The 17,298-nt window shown below is 41.7% G+C and overlaps 1 protein-coding gene and 1 pseudogene across 4 annotated transcripts in view; one reads left to right on the plus strand and one right to left on the minus strand.

The window, feature by feature from the left end:
- ANKRD28 (ankyrin repeat domain 28) overlaps positions 1 to 17,298 on the plus strand; it is a 227,303-nt gene that overhangs the window by 50,257 nt on the left and 159,748 nt on the right. The window lies entirely within an intron of this gene.
- On the minus strand, positions 2,657 to 15,736 carry LOC140907939 (fructose-bisphosphate aldolase A-like; annotated as a pseudogene).

Consider the following 17,298-nt stretch of genomic DNA (forward strand, 5'->3'; position numbering starts at 1 on the left):
CTCAGTGGTGATGAGACGTAACTCATGGCTACAAATGAGTAGAGCCTCTCGCAGGAGATGGTCTTCAGTCCCAGACCTCCCCTTTGACAGGGTTGGTCTCTTCAGGCAGACTGACACCAGGCTGCATGGGGTGAAGGATACAAAGGCCACCCTTTGTTTGTTGGGCATACATACGCTGCAGCCTGCTCAGAAGCCTTTCTGGGCGCCCCCGCCGCCAAGGCCTAAACAGCCCTGCCAGGGTTCTGTAAGAAGAAGGGGCAGTAGCTTCAGCTGGTGTCGCCCTTCTTCTTCCCGCTTGCCTGCGCAGCCTGGGCCCTCTAAACACCTTGGGGGCCAGAAACGTTTGTTTTGAAGGTGTGCCTGGGAACGATGTCCCAGTTAGTTCCCAGAATCCTTTCCACCCCTTCCTGGACCGCCTTTAACTTTTCCGTTTGGCCTGGTAAAGGGTAACCTCGGACCGCTGGGTCTGGATATAGTATCCCGGTGCTATACCTACAGTTCATGGCCGCCCGTCCCTCTTCAGGGGCCCCTCTCACGAGCAACTCCTTGTTCAGCAGGTCGAAAAGCTCCTGTGTCTGGGGAGGTGCAAGAGGTTCCTTGGGACATGCACAGAAGAGGTTTCTACTGCCGTTATTTCCTAATTCTGAAAGCCAAAGGGGGCCCAAGACTCATCTTGGACCTGTATCGCCTCAACAAGTCTCTCAAGAAATTGAGGTTCTGCATGGTTTCCCTGGCCTTTGTTCCTTCCCTGGATCCAGGAGACTGGTACACCGCTCTCGACTTGAAGGATGCTTATTCCCATATTCCTGGGACACAGGCATTTCCTTTGTTTTACAGGGGGAGGGCACCATTTCCAGTTCATGGTGCTCCCTTTTGGCCTATCGTCAGCACACCAAGTGCATGGCTCCAGTAGTGGCTTACCTCAGGCAGTGCGGGGTCCACCTGTTCCCGTATCTTGACGACTGGATCATCAAGGACAGGTCTCCAAAGTGGGTGCAAATAAGCCTTGATCTGTTTTGCTCCTCCTGTCTGAGCCTGGTCCTGTTGATAAACATAAAGTCCATGTTAACGCCAATACGACAGTTTATCGGGGCAGTTCTTGACTCCATGTGAACCAGGGCCTTTCTTCCAGAGGCATGGTTTCAGGCCATGGCGGACTTAATCTCCCACATAAAGGCCCACCTGCTCACCATGGCTCACACGTGCCTGCAGCTGTTGGGCCACATGGCCCATGTACGTATGTGATCAGCCATGCCCGGCTCCATATGAGGCCCCTGCATATGTGGACCTGTATCTTGACTCTGTGTCAAGTAGTGCACAGCAGCATTGTGGGCACATGATCAGCCGTCTGCCCTGAGCCCCCTCCCGCACTCCACACGCCTCCTGCACCCCAAACCCCTGCCTGGAGCCCCCTCCTGCACCCCTTGCCCTGAGCCTGTTCCTGCACGCCCTCCCGCACCCCAACCTTGTGCCCCAGTCCTACATTCATGGCCCCACATACAATTTCCCCACCCATGTGTGGCCCTCGGGTGAAAAAGTTTGCCCACCCCTGGTTTGCATCATGCATATGCAAGCATTTTCAATCTGCATTAATGTGAGTTAGTACAGACTAAACTTGTGTAAACAAGCCGTGTGTGCTGGTTCACCTCTCCTGCTAGCCTGGAAAAACAAATTAAGACTGAGTCAAATTTATCTCTTGACCATGAGTGCAGAACATTACCGTTAGATCAGCATGCTGATGCATTTTAGTGCTCTCTTTATGAACTGAAGGCTTTATAGAGCGTAAGGAATTGGCATGTAAGAAAATATGCTTTCGTAAGTATGAATGCAGAGCTACTGTCAGCAAAATGCAAAATTACTTAATTAAAACACCGCTTATGCCCATTTTCTCTTAATTCTCCTAGATCACTTTCCCATCCCACTGCTAAAATATTCATTTTCAAAAATTATAATTTATATATTCACTGAGTATCCAGAAATGAAGTTAATGAAACAGTAGGCATGCCCATTGCCCTGAAGACCTTACGATGTAAAATCAAAACACAAGAGTGAGCAAACAGTGACAAGAGAATACCAGGATTACAAAAATTAGGTCATGTAGTATCGTAGGTATGACATACATACATCTTGACTATTTTGGTGGGTATATATAGCTAGACATTTAAAAAATGTCATTTTCTAAAAAAAATTGTGGGATTTATGCTAATTCTGATTAGTGAGGAAGAAAATGAATTAATGGATTGGTGTGAGTGATGGAGTAGGGAAGAAGATGGCGTGGGGGAAGGAGAGAGGTGAAATTGTGTGTGGGACTACTGGTAAGTACCCAAAGAACTAAAACAGGATGTGTGTGTCCCGTCCTGTGTCGTCCCACCCCCACGGTTTAAGTAGTGTCCTCTTTATTGTGGGATCTGGGGGGTGGGGGGCCCAGCAGCTCCGTCATGGGATGCACGCCTGGAGTGTTGTCTGTCACCAGAAAGGGGGGTGGGGAGCGGAAGCTAAGACACAGCCACAACAACAGGGGAAGGGGGACCTGGACCCCTGGGTTCTTCACGCCCCTCCAGAGTTAGCTCGGCTCTTCTGCAGGCCAGGAGCCAGCCACACTAGACTCCACAAAACGGGTGCAGGCAGCAGGGGGGCGGGGGAGGGAACCCCACATTTAGTAGGTGTGGTTGGAGACGAAGAGGGACTCGCTGGCAGCGGGCTCTGGCCTGGCCACTTGGGGTGTATTTCCCCTGGCAGGCGAGGCTGTTAGCCAGGGCCCGTTTGATGTACTTCTCCTGGGCGTTCTCGGCGTTCTCCTTCTTGCCGGCCCAGACTTTGGGGGCAGAGGTCTGCAGGGCACGGCCGTAGGAGAAGGTGAGGGCCCAGGGCTTGTGCAGGGGGCACTTGCTGATAGCATTGAGGTTGAGCGAAGCCTCCTCACTCTGCCCACTGGACAGAAAGGTGATGCTGGGCACAGCGGGCGGCACAACATGGTGCGGCGCAGGGCGGTGACTGTTGCCATGGCGATCTCCTCATGGCTGTCCTAGTTGGTGCAGGCATGGCCGGCTGTCACCATGTTGGGTTTCAGCAGCGTCCCCTCCAGGTAGATGTGGTGGTCGCTCAGAGCCTTGTACATGGCTGCCACCACCTTCTTGGTGACGTACTGGCAGCGCTTCAGGTCATGGTCCCCCATTGATCAGGATTTCCGGCTCTGCAATGGGCACGATCCCGTTCTGCTGTCAGTTGCTGGTGTAGCGAGCTAGGACGTTGGCGTTCTCCAGGATGGCCAGGTGGGAGGGGGTGTGCTCAGAGATGTGAGGCAGGACAAATAGCTGATTGCATTCTACGTAGAAGCAGCAGTGAATCGGTAGTTAGGTGGAGTCTCAAGGTGCCTGGTGGAATCAGGTGCTTGAGTGGTACTCTGTAGAAGGAGTAGAGCAACAAGAAAGTTCCAAGATTCAGAAGCTGGTGGCAGCTGCTACTACAGCCTCTGTGAGTGATGGGATTTTTTTGGGTGGGGTATGCTTGGGCTGATGGGAAAGCTTTAAAATCCTGTGCTCACGTTGGAAATAAAGTTTTGGGTTTTGTTTTTTCTGTCTCAGAACTTGTATACATTTATTCTTCTTAAACCTGAAACACGCTGAAAATTAATGAAGTGGTCTTTCCTTTAACCCATTAGATTCATGATATTTATAAAAATGTAAATCAAATGCAATTTCTTTAAGATGTTCAGATTCGTGTGCTACACTCTGACATGTAATTCAGCTGTTGGCTACCACACTTTTTATTAGATGTGCAGTTGAATGGTTTAAATTTGTGTTTATGGGGGGCTTTTTCTTTTGTTAAAAAAATCATGATATTTAAAGTGTAGGTGAATAGTGTGTGTGAGGAGAGAGAGTTGTATGGAGAATTAGGCATGGGGGATGCAAATTATGTTGTGGTCTGTAGTAGTGGTACTTTGTTTTCTTCAGCTGTTAATTACCTATCAGGCCAGAGGTCACAGCTTGAAAACTGGGTTTTTGTATTAAACAAGCATACCCATTAAGAGCAATATTCAGTAGGATCACATTTTTTTGATTGTGTGAAATATACCTTAATTTCCATAATTAGCCATTAGGATGGCTTAAGGATAAGAGGGGATTTTTACTTCAATATTTTTCTGCTCAAGTTATGAGTGCAAACTAGAATGAAAAGCCACCAAAAATATAGTCAAGTTGAACTAATTGTAGATTCAAAAACTTAGTTTTGTCAGTAGCTTACTAAAAATGTAGTATTTACACTTCAGCTACTTGCAGTAAATCATTCTGGAATTACCAGCTTTTTCTGTTTGCTACTACATTCGGTGTCTGGAAATATTTGCTAGGTTTACTTATATGGAGTTTGGTTTTAGTTCCCCAAGGGGACAGTAGATTGTCTGAGTTCCGTATCATTCTTTTGTCCTTCCTGGTGAAATTTGCAGCAGCCAAAATGTTCATTACAGAGTTTAGTAGCTCACAGCAATGTGGGATCCATAATATAGCAGACATATATTTAAGTCATTTCCATACAATCATTCAGGTATCCCTGGTCACTTTTCTGATTTTTCGTGCCTGTTTTGCTGCAGCTGCTCTACACTTTCTATTTCTTCTTGTACTTCATTTTGAGTATATTCTGTAGCATGCTGAATACAGATCTGCAGACAGGATTTATGGTGTCTGGGATAAGGGGCCCAGCAATGCTCTGTCCCATTTTCCCCCCAACCCTCCCGGCCAAGAGGTCCTTTACGCTGCAGTTGCCTTGGCATAATCCCCTGCAGCCCTGTACATCACTTTCGTAGGAGGGGGTCACTTCCCTTTTGTGTTTCACTGCTGACTCATACTCTTGCTAAGGTGATGAGATTTTCAAAATGAAAAACCAAGATATAACCATCATATATATATGCCAGAAGGTGCAAAGGAGTTTTGGGTGTGAAGCCAGAAGTGCACATGGAAGGGATTTAGGAACTGGAGGGGTAGAGAAGAGATGAGTCAGTTCCTTTATACCTCCTTTGTTTAATTTTTAGCCGCTTTCTGCATGCCCAACATATTTAACTTAAACTAAGTGAGGTTTTTTTAATTTATCTCCTTTTAACTTCTGTCGTCGTCCTCTTGGTCTCTCTAGTCTTGATTTTCTTTTTCACACTTGACTTTCTCATTTCTCTAATCTATCCATCCCTTTGAGCTACTACCTCTTTTATTTGTTCTTCTTCATCCAGCCAAGCTTAGCCAGCCACATGTACATTCACCTTCCCCAGCCATTGTAGTCTTCCTTTACTCAAGGATAAGGTTGATAGACCTGAAGAGGACGAGGAGCAGTTCTCTTCACTGGGCTGAGAGCTTTTAGGAATGGAAAATCTGCCCACTGAGAGGGCAGTCTGCCACAGAGTGGGGAGATGAGGCCTGATAACTTTTTTCTCAATTCAACTTTATATATCTGGTGGGGGTGTGTTACGAATAAACCCACCTGCCACATTTTGTGCAGCTCCATGTGACTTTTTTTGCAGATGTGACTACTTGGTGTGTAATACGCATACCATGTTTCCAGAAATGTTTAATATTGATGAAAGGCATTGGATTGACACCAGGTATTCCTTGCAGGCTTCCCTGAAAAGTGAAAGCAGGTGTGTGCAGGCAGGACCTTATTCATTGCACCTCTCAAAGACTGAGGGACAGGATGAATTTCTTGTGGGGGTAGCCAGAGTCAGCTTGGTATTGGTAACTAAGATGGTTTGAGAATGGGGATGTTTGGTTTCTGGAAGGGAACATGGATGTGGGGGTGGCACTAGCTCCCTTTGCTCCTGTTAGTCCTCGGCCCTGTCAGGTCCTCACATTCAGTTCTTCGTTAGTTCCTGTCCTTCCCCAAAGCTCCTCACCTACCCTGCCTGTGGGGCAGTGATGCTGCCAGTGCCCCTTTCCCTCTCCACTGCTACATGTGTCTAAGAATGAGCTGGGGGAGAAGAGAGAAGACAGAGAAGGAAGTCTGGTGATAAACAATATGACCTCCAGGTCAAACCTTTTTTCTCAAGGTTTCTCAACACTGAAAATTAGTTCAGAAACTAGAATCTCCATGTATGCTTCAGTTAGGCTTTCACTCTGCAAACACTGAAGCATGTGCTTAACTTTACGCTTGAGTTGAGCCATTGAATTCAATGCAAATTACTCATGTGCATAAGCTGTAGGATCTGGGGTATAGACATTTAGAAGTCCATGATTTAAGGGATTTCTATTTTCATATTGATTAATCTTTGTTTTTAATATTTAGTCTTTTATGCGGTAGCCAATGTTGTGAAAATGTTGTTCTTCAAGAATCCTACTAAATAAAATGTCAGATTAATATTTATTCAAATGTATATGAAAGATATTTTTGAAACCCCTGAATTGAATGAAATGTTTCAATTAAAATGGTCGCATTGCCTATTTTGTTATAGCTGTGCATGTCAGCCAATGGATAAGTGTAATATGAAATAAATTAACTCCTGCTCCAATTTGTAAAACAAGGCTTAAAATATTGAATAACCATTAAAAGTGCTCTTTGTATGTAACAAACTCATTATCATCAGGATTTTGTATTGAAAGCCATTATTCTGACAGTCTCAGAGGATATAAACCTGGAATTGTAGGGAGAGTTTAGAGTATTGAGATACAGATGTATCTTTTCAAAATTGATTTTATTTTCTTGTCGTTTATGTCCTGATGTCCTTCGTTTCTCAACTGTAGTTAAAAATAATAAAATCTTTTTACCAATTAGTGCGATTTTTAAAAGGACACTTAGTTTTTTTTTACAGTTACATACATGAAATTATTGTGGTAGCACATGCAAATTGAATACATTGTGGTGGGGAGCCTCTACTGTTTTGCAAACACAATATCCTGATTCTTCACAGGGCTACTGTATCTATAATTGCATATATACTTGTCTTCATTCTGGAAAATCAAGCTCTGAAAGTTTTGTTCTCAGTACAGTGACAAAATACATAACAGCAGTAAATAAAATAATGAAGTTGCTAATTCATAGATGTTGTAAGTAGAATTTCTGCTGTGTGTAATCCTCCTTTAACTGGCTTTTTAAAATGGTCTGTGTACTCATGCTCTGTGTATCCATTAAATGTTTCTAATACCCCCCCTCTCCCCCCCGCCTGCTTCCCAAGTGAATCATATCCACTTCTACATTCTGTCAGGAAATGTTCTCTTGAAGGCTTCTTGCTGACTTGGAAGAGAGGGTTGGTGGAGTTTCTGAACTATAAGGCTGGTCCACTGGGAATTGAAAGATTTCCTTTGTCTGCATTCATATTCACTCAGTATGCTGGAAAAAATTTTCTACAGAAATGGCCTTTTTTGAGGAGGGAGGATATTCAGGCCCACATATGCAACACTACCAAGATCCCCATCTCCCTAGAAATTCTACCTAGACAGTATTTCTGAGGAGGGTGGAGCTATGGAAATGACTTTAAAGAAGATATGTTCATTTGACACTTGTATCATTATTTAAGCTTTTTTATTGTTGCAGTGAGCTAGTATTGTAGGTGAAGCACACTTGCCACAAAGTCAAACCTCCAGAAGATAATGAAAGCTCTCCTCATACAGAGATTCCCTAATTAGGGATGTTAGTTTCTTCAGGAATAGCTTTATGGGGTCTTCAGATAGGGAGGGAGCTGTCTGGAATTACAAAATCTTGGAGAAAGATAATGGATTGCTAGTGCAATCCAACAAAAGAGTGGGGAAAAAAGTTTATTGCCAGGATGTTGAGAGGGCTGTTTAGGGGCCCTTAAGAAAGATCTAAGCAAAATAAATAGTTTTTTCTTGGCAGCAAAGTAAGTGTATCCAATTGATAGGAATGCTTGCTAACGAGGGACCAGTTTTCTTGCTTTGGGCAGCACTCTGTGACCATTTATTGGAATGTCTCATACCTACTGAATTTATTTCAATTTCTGACCACCAGTCTTCCTTTAAAGAAAATAAAATACACTGCATTAAACAATTACACAAATTTTCCCCTCTGTTCCTTACTGTGCAAAAAAGGGAGGGAAGGAATTAATAACTTGCTGGAAAGGGCTATCCTTAAATCTTGGTGACGGGATGTACACTTCTCCCAAATATGGAATAAACATTGACTCTTGGTATGATGTTTGAGGTATCTAGAGAAAAGATGCTGGCTTTTCCATCCCACTCATTAATTTTTTGGGGGGTGCCCTCCACTCCTGCAGCTTCAGATAAGCTCCCTCATCCTATAGAAGCTTATATTGACTGAACTTCCTGCTCCTGGGTCCACCTGCTGTTGCCAGTAAGGAGCCCCTTCCCAGATGTCATGGGAATGAGGGCTCCTGAGGGATCCTAAGATCCTCCAAGAAATTTAGGACACCCAAAAACAGACAGACAAAGCCAATCCTGCTTTGAATGCATGTGGGATGATTAATAATCCTGGCTCTCGCTATGTTTGCAAAGTGAGTTGGGATAGAGCATGTGCAGCAAGGCTGAGCATTTAGATATACAAGAGAGAGAGAAAAAAGTGTTGGTATCCATAGCAATGGTAATTTAGTTCTCTTGCTAATTTGAGGTATTTCCTGTTACTGATATGTATAGGAACAGAAAATACTCCATGTGAGTAAAAGCTGACCTAAGGTTACTATGGATACCATAAGTTTGTTTTTCCTGACTGTGCATATAGTTTAAATTATGGCGTTGTATTAATGTAGTGTATGGATGGCATTTATCTTTAACCCATTACACTTTCTCCAAGGAAGAGTCTGATTAGAACAGTAGTTCACAAAACATTAATAGGAAGAGTGACTTGACATTTTTCCAGAGACCATGAATAAAAAAAAATCTTGCTGATCATGGGAAGAACCTGGCAGTGCACATTTATTTCATGTTTTGTCTTCACAAAAATCTCTCTAAGTAGGCAGCAGTTTGGTTTTGCTTTCTACTTTCTGTAACTTGGATTTCTGCATCCATTTAGTATTTCACACTGTTTTTATCGGAAAATTTGAGGTTGCTGTTGGCTTCTGAAAATTTGACGAAAAGGAAGGATTCCTGTGATTACACAGGCATGGAAAAAGATTGCAAGAGGCTATTCTTTTGTTACTGATGAGGATCAAAGAACTGTAATGTTGAATTTGAAAGTTTTTATGCAGCCTTGGGACAAGAGATTCACAACTATATCTCTTTAACATTTGAAGTGGGGTAGTTTCAACTCCACCTAGTCCACTTTTGTTTGTTTTGAGGAAACTTTCCCATCTATTTACAGTATTGTAGGAATTGAATGGGTACGCTGAAAGCTAGATCTACTGTTTAGCAAATCTTTGCTGATAATTTCTTGAATAATCAACAGCAGTCTTTTACTTTGAAAAAGTGAATGATTCTGGAAATGCCCATAGCTCATGAGTCATCACTGAAGATTTTAAATAGTTGAATGCAGTGTTTGTCCTCCACCCTTCCAGAATGACATGAATCATATTTTACTGTTTCCCAAATAGTTGAAATAGAAATGGTGTATATTCCTGACTTAAGCTGTTGTACACATTAGAATTCCATAGGAATTTTAAACAGACTTGGGTTGTAAAGGCAAACATTTTGTAACCCTAGCAACTTATTTTAACCACGAAGATTTTTCCTCCTGCTCTTTGATGTGACAAACCTATAATAATCTGTTACTGATTCGCACAGCTGATTTTAGTTTTTTTAAATATAAACTCTTTACACGTTACCTAAAGTTCAGTTGCAAGAATCACTTTATTATTGTGATAAATTTATAAAGGCTAATATATGAAAGTGTGCATATGAATAAATTGTTTTCCTATCTTTTTAGAAGGCAGTTTTGTTTAGTACATTTCAATAATAAAAAACCCCCTCCAACCTGAAAGCCTCTGGTCAGTCCGGAGTCCCATTATCTCCTGGTTGTATGGTGATTTAGGCTATGTTTACACTACCACGGTAAGTCGACATACCTTGGGTCGAATTACCGCAGGGTCTACACCACGGGGAGTTGAGGGGAGAGAAATTCCCGTTGGCTTAGCTTACTCTTCTCATCGGGGGTAGAGTACAGGGGTCGACTGGAGAGCGATCTGTCCATTTGGAGGGTCTTCACTAGACCCGCTAAATTGACGGCCGGTGGATCGATCTCAGAGCATGGATCCCAGCTGTACTGTAGACAAAGCCTTACACACATTTGTATAAAATTTAACCACTTCTGTCTCAAGCTAAAAATATCCTGAAAAACTCCCAGAAGAAAATGTGGGATATGCCTTGGGAAGGGCAGATATGGTTACAACTAGGAAAAGATTACATTTTTCTTGGTCACAAGAGTCACAGATCCACTGCAGTGGTACTTCAGTCTGTCTGCAGCTTGGGAGTGGGAACAGAACTATTACCAATCATTGGCAGCAGAGGGAATGCTCTGCCTCTGGAAGTTTCCTCCATTTTTTCCTGCTTTCACGGTGTCCAGCAGCTCAGGTAGATCTCCTTGCCGGAGAGCTTTTCTGAGGAAAATACCAAACTTTTTTTCAGATTGATGACTAACATTTTAGTTCAATAGCATTGTCTTTCTGACTCCCATTCATGCTGGAGGATTGCATTCTGGGGAGGTTGTCTGCTCACATGTGCTTCCCCTTTTGATTGTGTTCACGGGCTTCACGGAGAAAGCTAGGCTAAGAAAAGGCAAAGGAAAGGGTCTGTGACTCCTGCTTCACTGACATTATCAAATACCTTGACAGGGAGCTCAGCCAGCTCTGTGGGCAGAGTGCAGTGTTCTCCCTCTGCAGCAAAGGAGGCAGGCAGGCCTGAAAAAACTGCCTCTGGGGCAAGCCTTTTCCCCTCCCCTATCTCCACAAGTAGAGTAGGCAAAAAGGCACAATGTCAGTTAGAAGAACATGCTTGAGTCCCTAGAGCCCATGCCAATAGCCCCTCTCCTGACAGCAAAGATGAGCTGCTTAATCTCCAAGGGGGAAACGGATCTGTCTGGCCCATGGGGATCCCATGAAGAAGAGAGAGAGAGACAGATTTTGTGGAGTCTGTTGAACCTCAAGCCAGGATGTTGAAACACACAACAGGGACCCATGTTGGGGAGGGGAGCGAGTAAGCCTACATTACTTTAGGAAGTGGTGGGTGATGGGCACTGGAAATACTTTCGGAGCAATCTCTGAACCCAGTTTTGCTTCCCTCCTCTGAAGCAGGATTATAGGGACAGACTTCCAAAAGGGAACTAAATGAAATCAGTGCTGTTTTCCAAGCTCATATTCAGAGTACAGCATAGCAACAGGTCAATGCAGAAAAGACCAGACTACAGTCATGTGCTGTCGTCTTTGTGTGAATGTATGTGCACAAAGGGAGTTTTTTCCCCTCAGGGAAGGAAGGCAAGCTGACCTAATCTGAGTTATGCAGTTTTATACATATGTAATGATGAAAAAAGATCAGCTTCTTTCAGGCACTGTTATGTTAGGAGCTCGGCAGCTCTCCTAGACAAGCTATATCTGTACATTCCTCCTCATGCTCCTTGGGAAGATGTAATAAGGGGATGGGGTTTCCCATCACACCTAAAAGCTTGGGAAAGTATTTGGCTGTGGGAACCAGCTGTTGCTGCTGTTTGCCATACCATAACATCCATGATACTGTTCCCAGCATGTGCTGCAGTTTACCTGGGTTGTCCACCGCCACATCTCAGGATGGAGTGTGGAGAGGGACAGCAGTCCACATGGAAGAACAAGCAGGCAATAAGAGGCCTCTTAGCCCACCACTACTTAGACCCTCTTGGTCTTCATTTAATAAATCAGAAGGTCCCACAATGTACATTCATCCATATTCTATCTGAGGTAGATACCAGATTGGTAGCACATAGTGAGTGGTAATTCAAAGTACAGTTAACACAATCCATTACTTAGGAAAGTAAAAATTACTGTGGAAGTTGTCTAAACTGAAGGGAACTTCAGGGATCTGGATGTTCCCTTGTTACGAGTGACTGGGTTTGTCCCTAAGCTGCAAAAGGCTGACGTTCCCAATGTAACAGATCTGCAGAACTTAATAGAAGAAAGGAAAATTTCAGGTAAGTTTAGTACTTGTAAATAACTATCATGGTGCTGGCATGCCTTTGCTGTAGATGTCAGAATATGTATGAGACTCATGCAAACAATTTTAACTGTGCAAACCCCCCCTTCCCTTCCCTTCATACAGTGCTCTTGCGAATTATGGTTCATGGATCATTTTGTTAGCCAGGCTCAGTAACAGCTATGTGAATCACAGCAGTAAAGTTCACTATATTTATTTATTGTTAAATTAATAATGATATTATGCTGGGGATTGTGAGGAACCGTGTTGATACGGATGGATGTCACATCTTCTGCTCAGACTAAATGAGGGAACACTTAAATGCCCCTTTGTTCAGAGATAGGTGAAACAGGACCCACCACCCAAAATGTGGGCAGGTAGGGAGTTTGGCAAAACAGGTGGAACTTGGCTCATCTCCTCAATAGCCCCTTATCTCTTCCTGCACCCCACTGTGATACACAGACAAGCCAGAGTAGCAATAGAAGGGAGGGGTCTAGTAACTTACTGTTGGCCTATACAAGCCCCTTCCCCGTTCTGCCTCGTTCCCCCAGGAGCAATGAGGAAGCAGGGGAGGAACTGTGACTCAGTGTCTGAGTCACAATGGCTCCTGGGGTGGTGTGGGTTAAACTCATAGCTACGTCTGAACTCAAGATCTAGCTCTAAGTATGTGTTATGTACTTGCAGTTGGTTGTAAAACTATTGGTTAGTATTTTTTTTTTAAGTCTTTTCTTTAGATATTGACCTAGTTTGTTGTTCCAGGCTTCAAGCTTCTATTCTTGATCTTTGTTCAGTGGAATTTTCTCTTTTTAAAATCAGTTGCTGGAAATAATTAACTACATTAAGTGCCAAATACTGCAGCAATGCAGGCTAGAACTAGCTTAGGGAGATTGAGTTTACAAAGCAGTGTAGAGGATTTAGCCACACATCTTTCATTAACATCAACATACCAAGAAGAATAAAAGGCTTGGAGTTATAAAATAAAATTAAAAAGGGTTATATGGATGGTGGGGAATAGCACAAAATCAGACTAACCTGGAAAATTACACATGCATTGAATGAACACTGAAAATGGCAAAAGTTTGATATGGTGGCATGGAAATAGTTGAGCTGTTGTAGGAGATATCTAGGCTTAGGAGCCACCTTTTATGTATAGGTGGGTAAGGTCCAGCTCTCTATGACTACCTTTTTTTCCTTTGTTTCCTTCTCTGACCTTCCTTCTCCTGCTACACCTCATGGAACTGTTAGAAAAGTAAGCTAAAGGGTGAGGCACTTGGGAGCCAGTGGTAAGGTGTTCTTGGCAGCAGGCCTTCACTTTTACCACCAGAAATGTAATTGACTGACTAAAATATTGTAAAAAACATCTTTATCCGGTCTTTTCAATGACTCTTGGCTCTTCTCTCTCATATTTAGTCTACTTGAAAGGTGTTTCTGAGCGTTGTTCTCTTTAAAAGTTGAGTTGCGGGTGTCATGAGGTGTGGTGTGTAGTGATACCTACCTTTTAGTATAAGTACTTTGAGTATCTGTGGCACTCTTTTCTAATATTAAGTGCGCAACTCCCACCGTTGATAGAGAAGTTGCAGTGTACTTCCAAACATGAAATAAAAGTACCTGTTTCACTACCTGTTTCATAGACTGCCAGTTAAATATAATGTAAAATAAAATGTCTCCCATCTACTTGAACATACATGCTTAATTTCTCAGTCTGCTGGCTGTTACTGAAACTCTACCACTATTCAGAAGAAACTGCGACTAAACTATCTACCTGATTTTATTTGGTTAGCGAGAGGATACCACATAGACCATTGCTGTAGCCAATTATCCTCCTAAAATACAATGTGCTTCGGTGTTGATACCCTACCATTGCAGCTCTCACTCTGAGTGGTAAGTTGAAAAGCCCTGCTTTCTTATAGGGCAATTAATAATTGCCTGAGAAATAGAGGAAGGTGGTGGTTGCACTGTAATGTTGGTAGCCCCTTTCCTAAGTCTGTTCAGGAATGCGCTGCTTCTCCCTCTTGAGAAGAAAGTTCAGAGTCCAAATAGAGAAGTCTTCCAGTCTGTTGTTATTGCAGCACCACCATAATACACTTTACTACTTTTTAACGAGGAAAAAAAACTACTTGAATTTGTGTATCCAGTTTGTGACAGTTCGTTCCCACCAGGCCTGGAAAACATGCAGAGAGGCTAAGGGTTAAAGTCTTGATCTTTTGTTTTTGTTTTTATAGGAATATAAACTTATGCATCTAGTACTCAGAGTAGACTTTGTAATGTAACAGTGGTATTTCCTAGGTATTTGTACAGCAAAGGGATCCCTCTGCAGCCCATTTTAAATTTCAAAATGAGTAGATTGGTTTATACTACATTTGAAATTACTTAAGAAATTATTTGAATCAAAAATAAGAATTTTGTTTAAAAAAACAAGAACAAATTACTATTATGTTTTAGTATTCAGATTGACCCACTCTGGTATATTGTAATTTATTAGGCATTCACTCAATCCATTTGTATTTTCAGTCCAGATCAGATATCTTAAGAAGGATATAAAACAACAATTATGCTGCTGGTTCAATATAAGAAAAAGTCAAAATGTTCTTGGGGTGTTCATTGTCCCCTATGTGTGGTGGTGTAGTTGTTAAATGGGAGATTTGTGGTGTTTTTGACCCCTTAGGTATATGGGTTAAATAGCCACTGAAATTAATACAATATTGATTTTTTTATTTAAACAAAGCTGTGGCTAGATGTGATGTAATTGCATTTTAACTCTTTCCAGTATGAACATGGTAACACTTCTATTCTAAAAATTAAGTTACAGTAAATGTGTACAAGAAAAAAATATGGTGAATTGCCATACCAACTTTACATAAATATTTTATGGGCAAAATTTCCAAAATAAGTGTCAGAACTTATCCAGATGTTTTTTATTAATCTCTTCTGTAATTATAGTTAAATCACTGTGCCCAATCTTCCATTTTTTTGTTGTAAGTATGAAGCGTTATATTCCTTATAGTAAATATATTCATTGGACATCTTGTTGGATTCTTCACATAGCTAGATAGGTCATGAATTGCAAAGATAATAAGTAGGGAATTCCCAAATCACAGTGAAAGCATCTAGCTAGCATATCAAATTATAATTGTAATTTGCAATAAAACAATACTTAACTTTTTTCTTCATATTTCTCCTTAAATATTTGTATATCTTTGAAGACTTCTTATTTCCACACAACTTATGGACCCAGTAAACTAATGGCTAGTTAGTCTCATAATGAAGGTGGGAAGAAAGGAGAAAAACATTCCTTGATATTGACTACTACCAACCTCTGACTTGTATCCATCCGCCAAAACAGTACATTGGTGGGGTGGGAGAGCTACTTTACAGTATCTAGTAGTTTGATTCTTTCTAAGGTTATTTTTGGTCACATATGCAAGCTATTGTCAATTTCTGAAGAGTATTCATAAATGGAAGGCAAATATTTTTCATATATGCAGTGTATCAGAAAACGTTTCAGTGGGTATCGTATCTTGGAAGAGCTGCTGACATCCCATGGAAATCTTTGTTACATGTAGAAATAATTTTACTGTTTACATTTTCTGTCTCTTCCCTGGTTCTTAAAGAACATCTGTATGAAATTTACCTGAGCCTTGTTCTTTAAATCCTCTGTCATCCTGCATTCTGTGGACAGTTGTGACCCCTCCCACCACCATGTAGACAGACAAGTGAAATAGATAAGCTTGACAGAACACACAATCCTTCCTTTTATTAAAATGTCCTTAGTTGTAACTTTCCCAAAGATCTTGTATGGAATTTTAATAACTAACTATACAGAGAAATAAAAAAGGCTTTACAAAGGCGGGAAAGCATTATTATTCAAATGCTAGAAATAAGAAAATTTAGGTACAGAGTTTATATATTGCCACAGAGTCACACAGTGAACAAGACATCTGGGTTAAATTCTGCCAGTCCTGACCTCTAACCAATAGACTACATAATCTACAAAAATACTTTAAAATATGCTCCCTCCCTCTCCTCCCCACCTCAGATTTTTTCCAGGAAGTGTTAGCAATTGTTTAACACATTTTGATATAGTATGGTGAAACTACTGAAGGTTGGGCATATGATTTTAAAATATCTACAGTGGTTTGGAATGGCAGTGCTGATAGTAGGAATAACTTTGATTCTTAACCTTTTGAAAAATCACATCTGTTAATATCTAAAGCAGTTAAAACACCTGAGACTGGTTTTCTTTCTTTTTCTTGTCCTGGACTGGTACATAGGACTTCAGAGTAAGAATACTTAATTAAGAGGCATCAGATAAGAACATAAGAATGGCCGTACTGTGTCAGACTAGTGATCCATGTAGCCCAGTATCCTGCTTCTGGCAGTGACGAATGCCAGATGCTTCAAAGGGAAAGAACAGAAGAGGGCAATCACCAAGTGATCCATCCCCTGTCGTCCATTCCCTGCATCTAACAGTCAGAGTTCTTAGGGACACCCAAAGCATGTGGGTTCATCCCTGATCACCTAGGCTAATAGCCATAGATGGACCTATCTTCCAGGAACTTACCTAATTCTTTTTTTGAACCCGGTTATATTTTTGACCTTCACAATCGATCCCGGCAGTGAGTTCCATAGGTTGACTGCATTGTGTGAAGTGCTCCCTTACGTTTGTTTTAAACCTGCTACCTGTTAAATTAATTGGGTGACCCCTGATTCTTGTGTTACGTGAATGGGGTAAATAACGCTTCCTTATTCACTTTCTCCATACGATCTATGATTTTATAGATGTTTCATATCCCTCCTTAGTCATCATTTTTCCAAGCTGAACAATCTGAATCTTTTTAATCTCTCCTCATATGGAAGCTATTCCATAACCTTATCATTTTTGTTGCTCTTCTCTGTACTTTTTCCATTTCTAATATATCATTTTAGAGATAGGGCAATCAGAACCTGAATACATGTGGTATTCAAGATGTGGGTGTACCAGGGATTTATATAGTGGCATTATGATATTTTCTGTTTCCTAATGGTCCCTAATATTCTCTTAGCTTTTTTGACTGCTGCTGCACGTTGAGCTGATAGAACTATTGATGATGACTTCAAGATGTTTCTTGAGTGTTAACAGCTAGCTTAGACCCCATCATTTTGGATTTTGTTTTCCACTGTGCATTGCTTTGCATTTTCAACATCCAATTTCATCTGCCATTTTGTTGCTCAGTCTCCTAGATCATTCAACCTGTTCTCCTTTTATATATTGTGAATTGATCAG

This window comes from Lepidochelys kempii, chromosome 2, assembly GCF_965140265.1.
Source record: "Lepidochelys kempii isolate rLepKem1 chromosome 2, rLepKem1.hap2, whole genome shotgun sequence".
Classification (NCBI taxonomy): Eukaryota; Metazoa; Chordata; order Testudines; family Cheloniidae; genus Lepidochelys; species Lepidochelys kempii.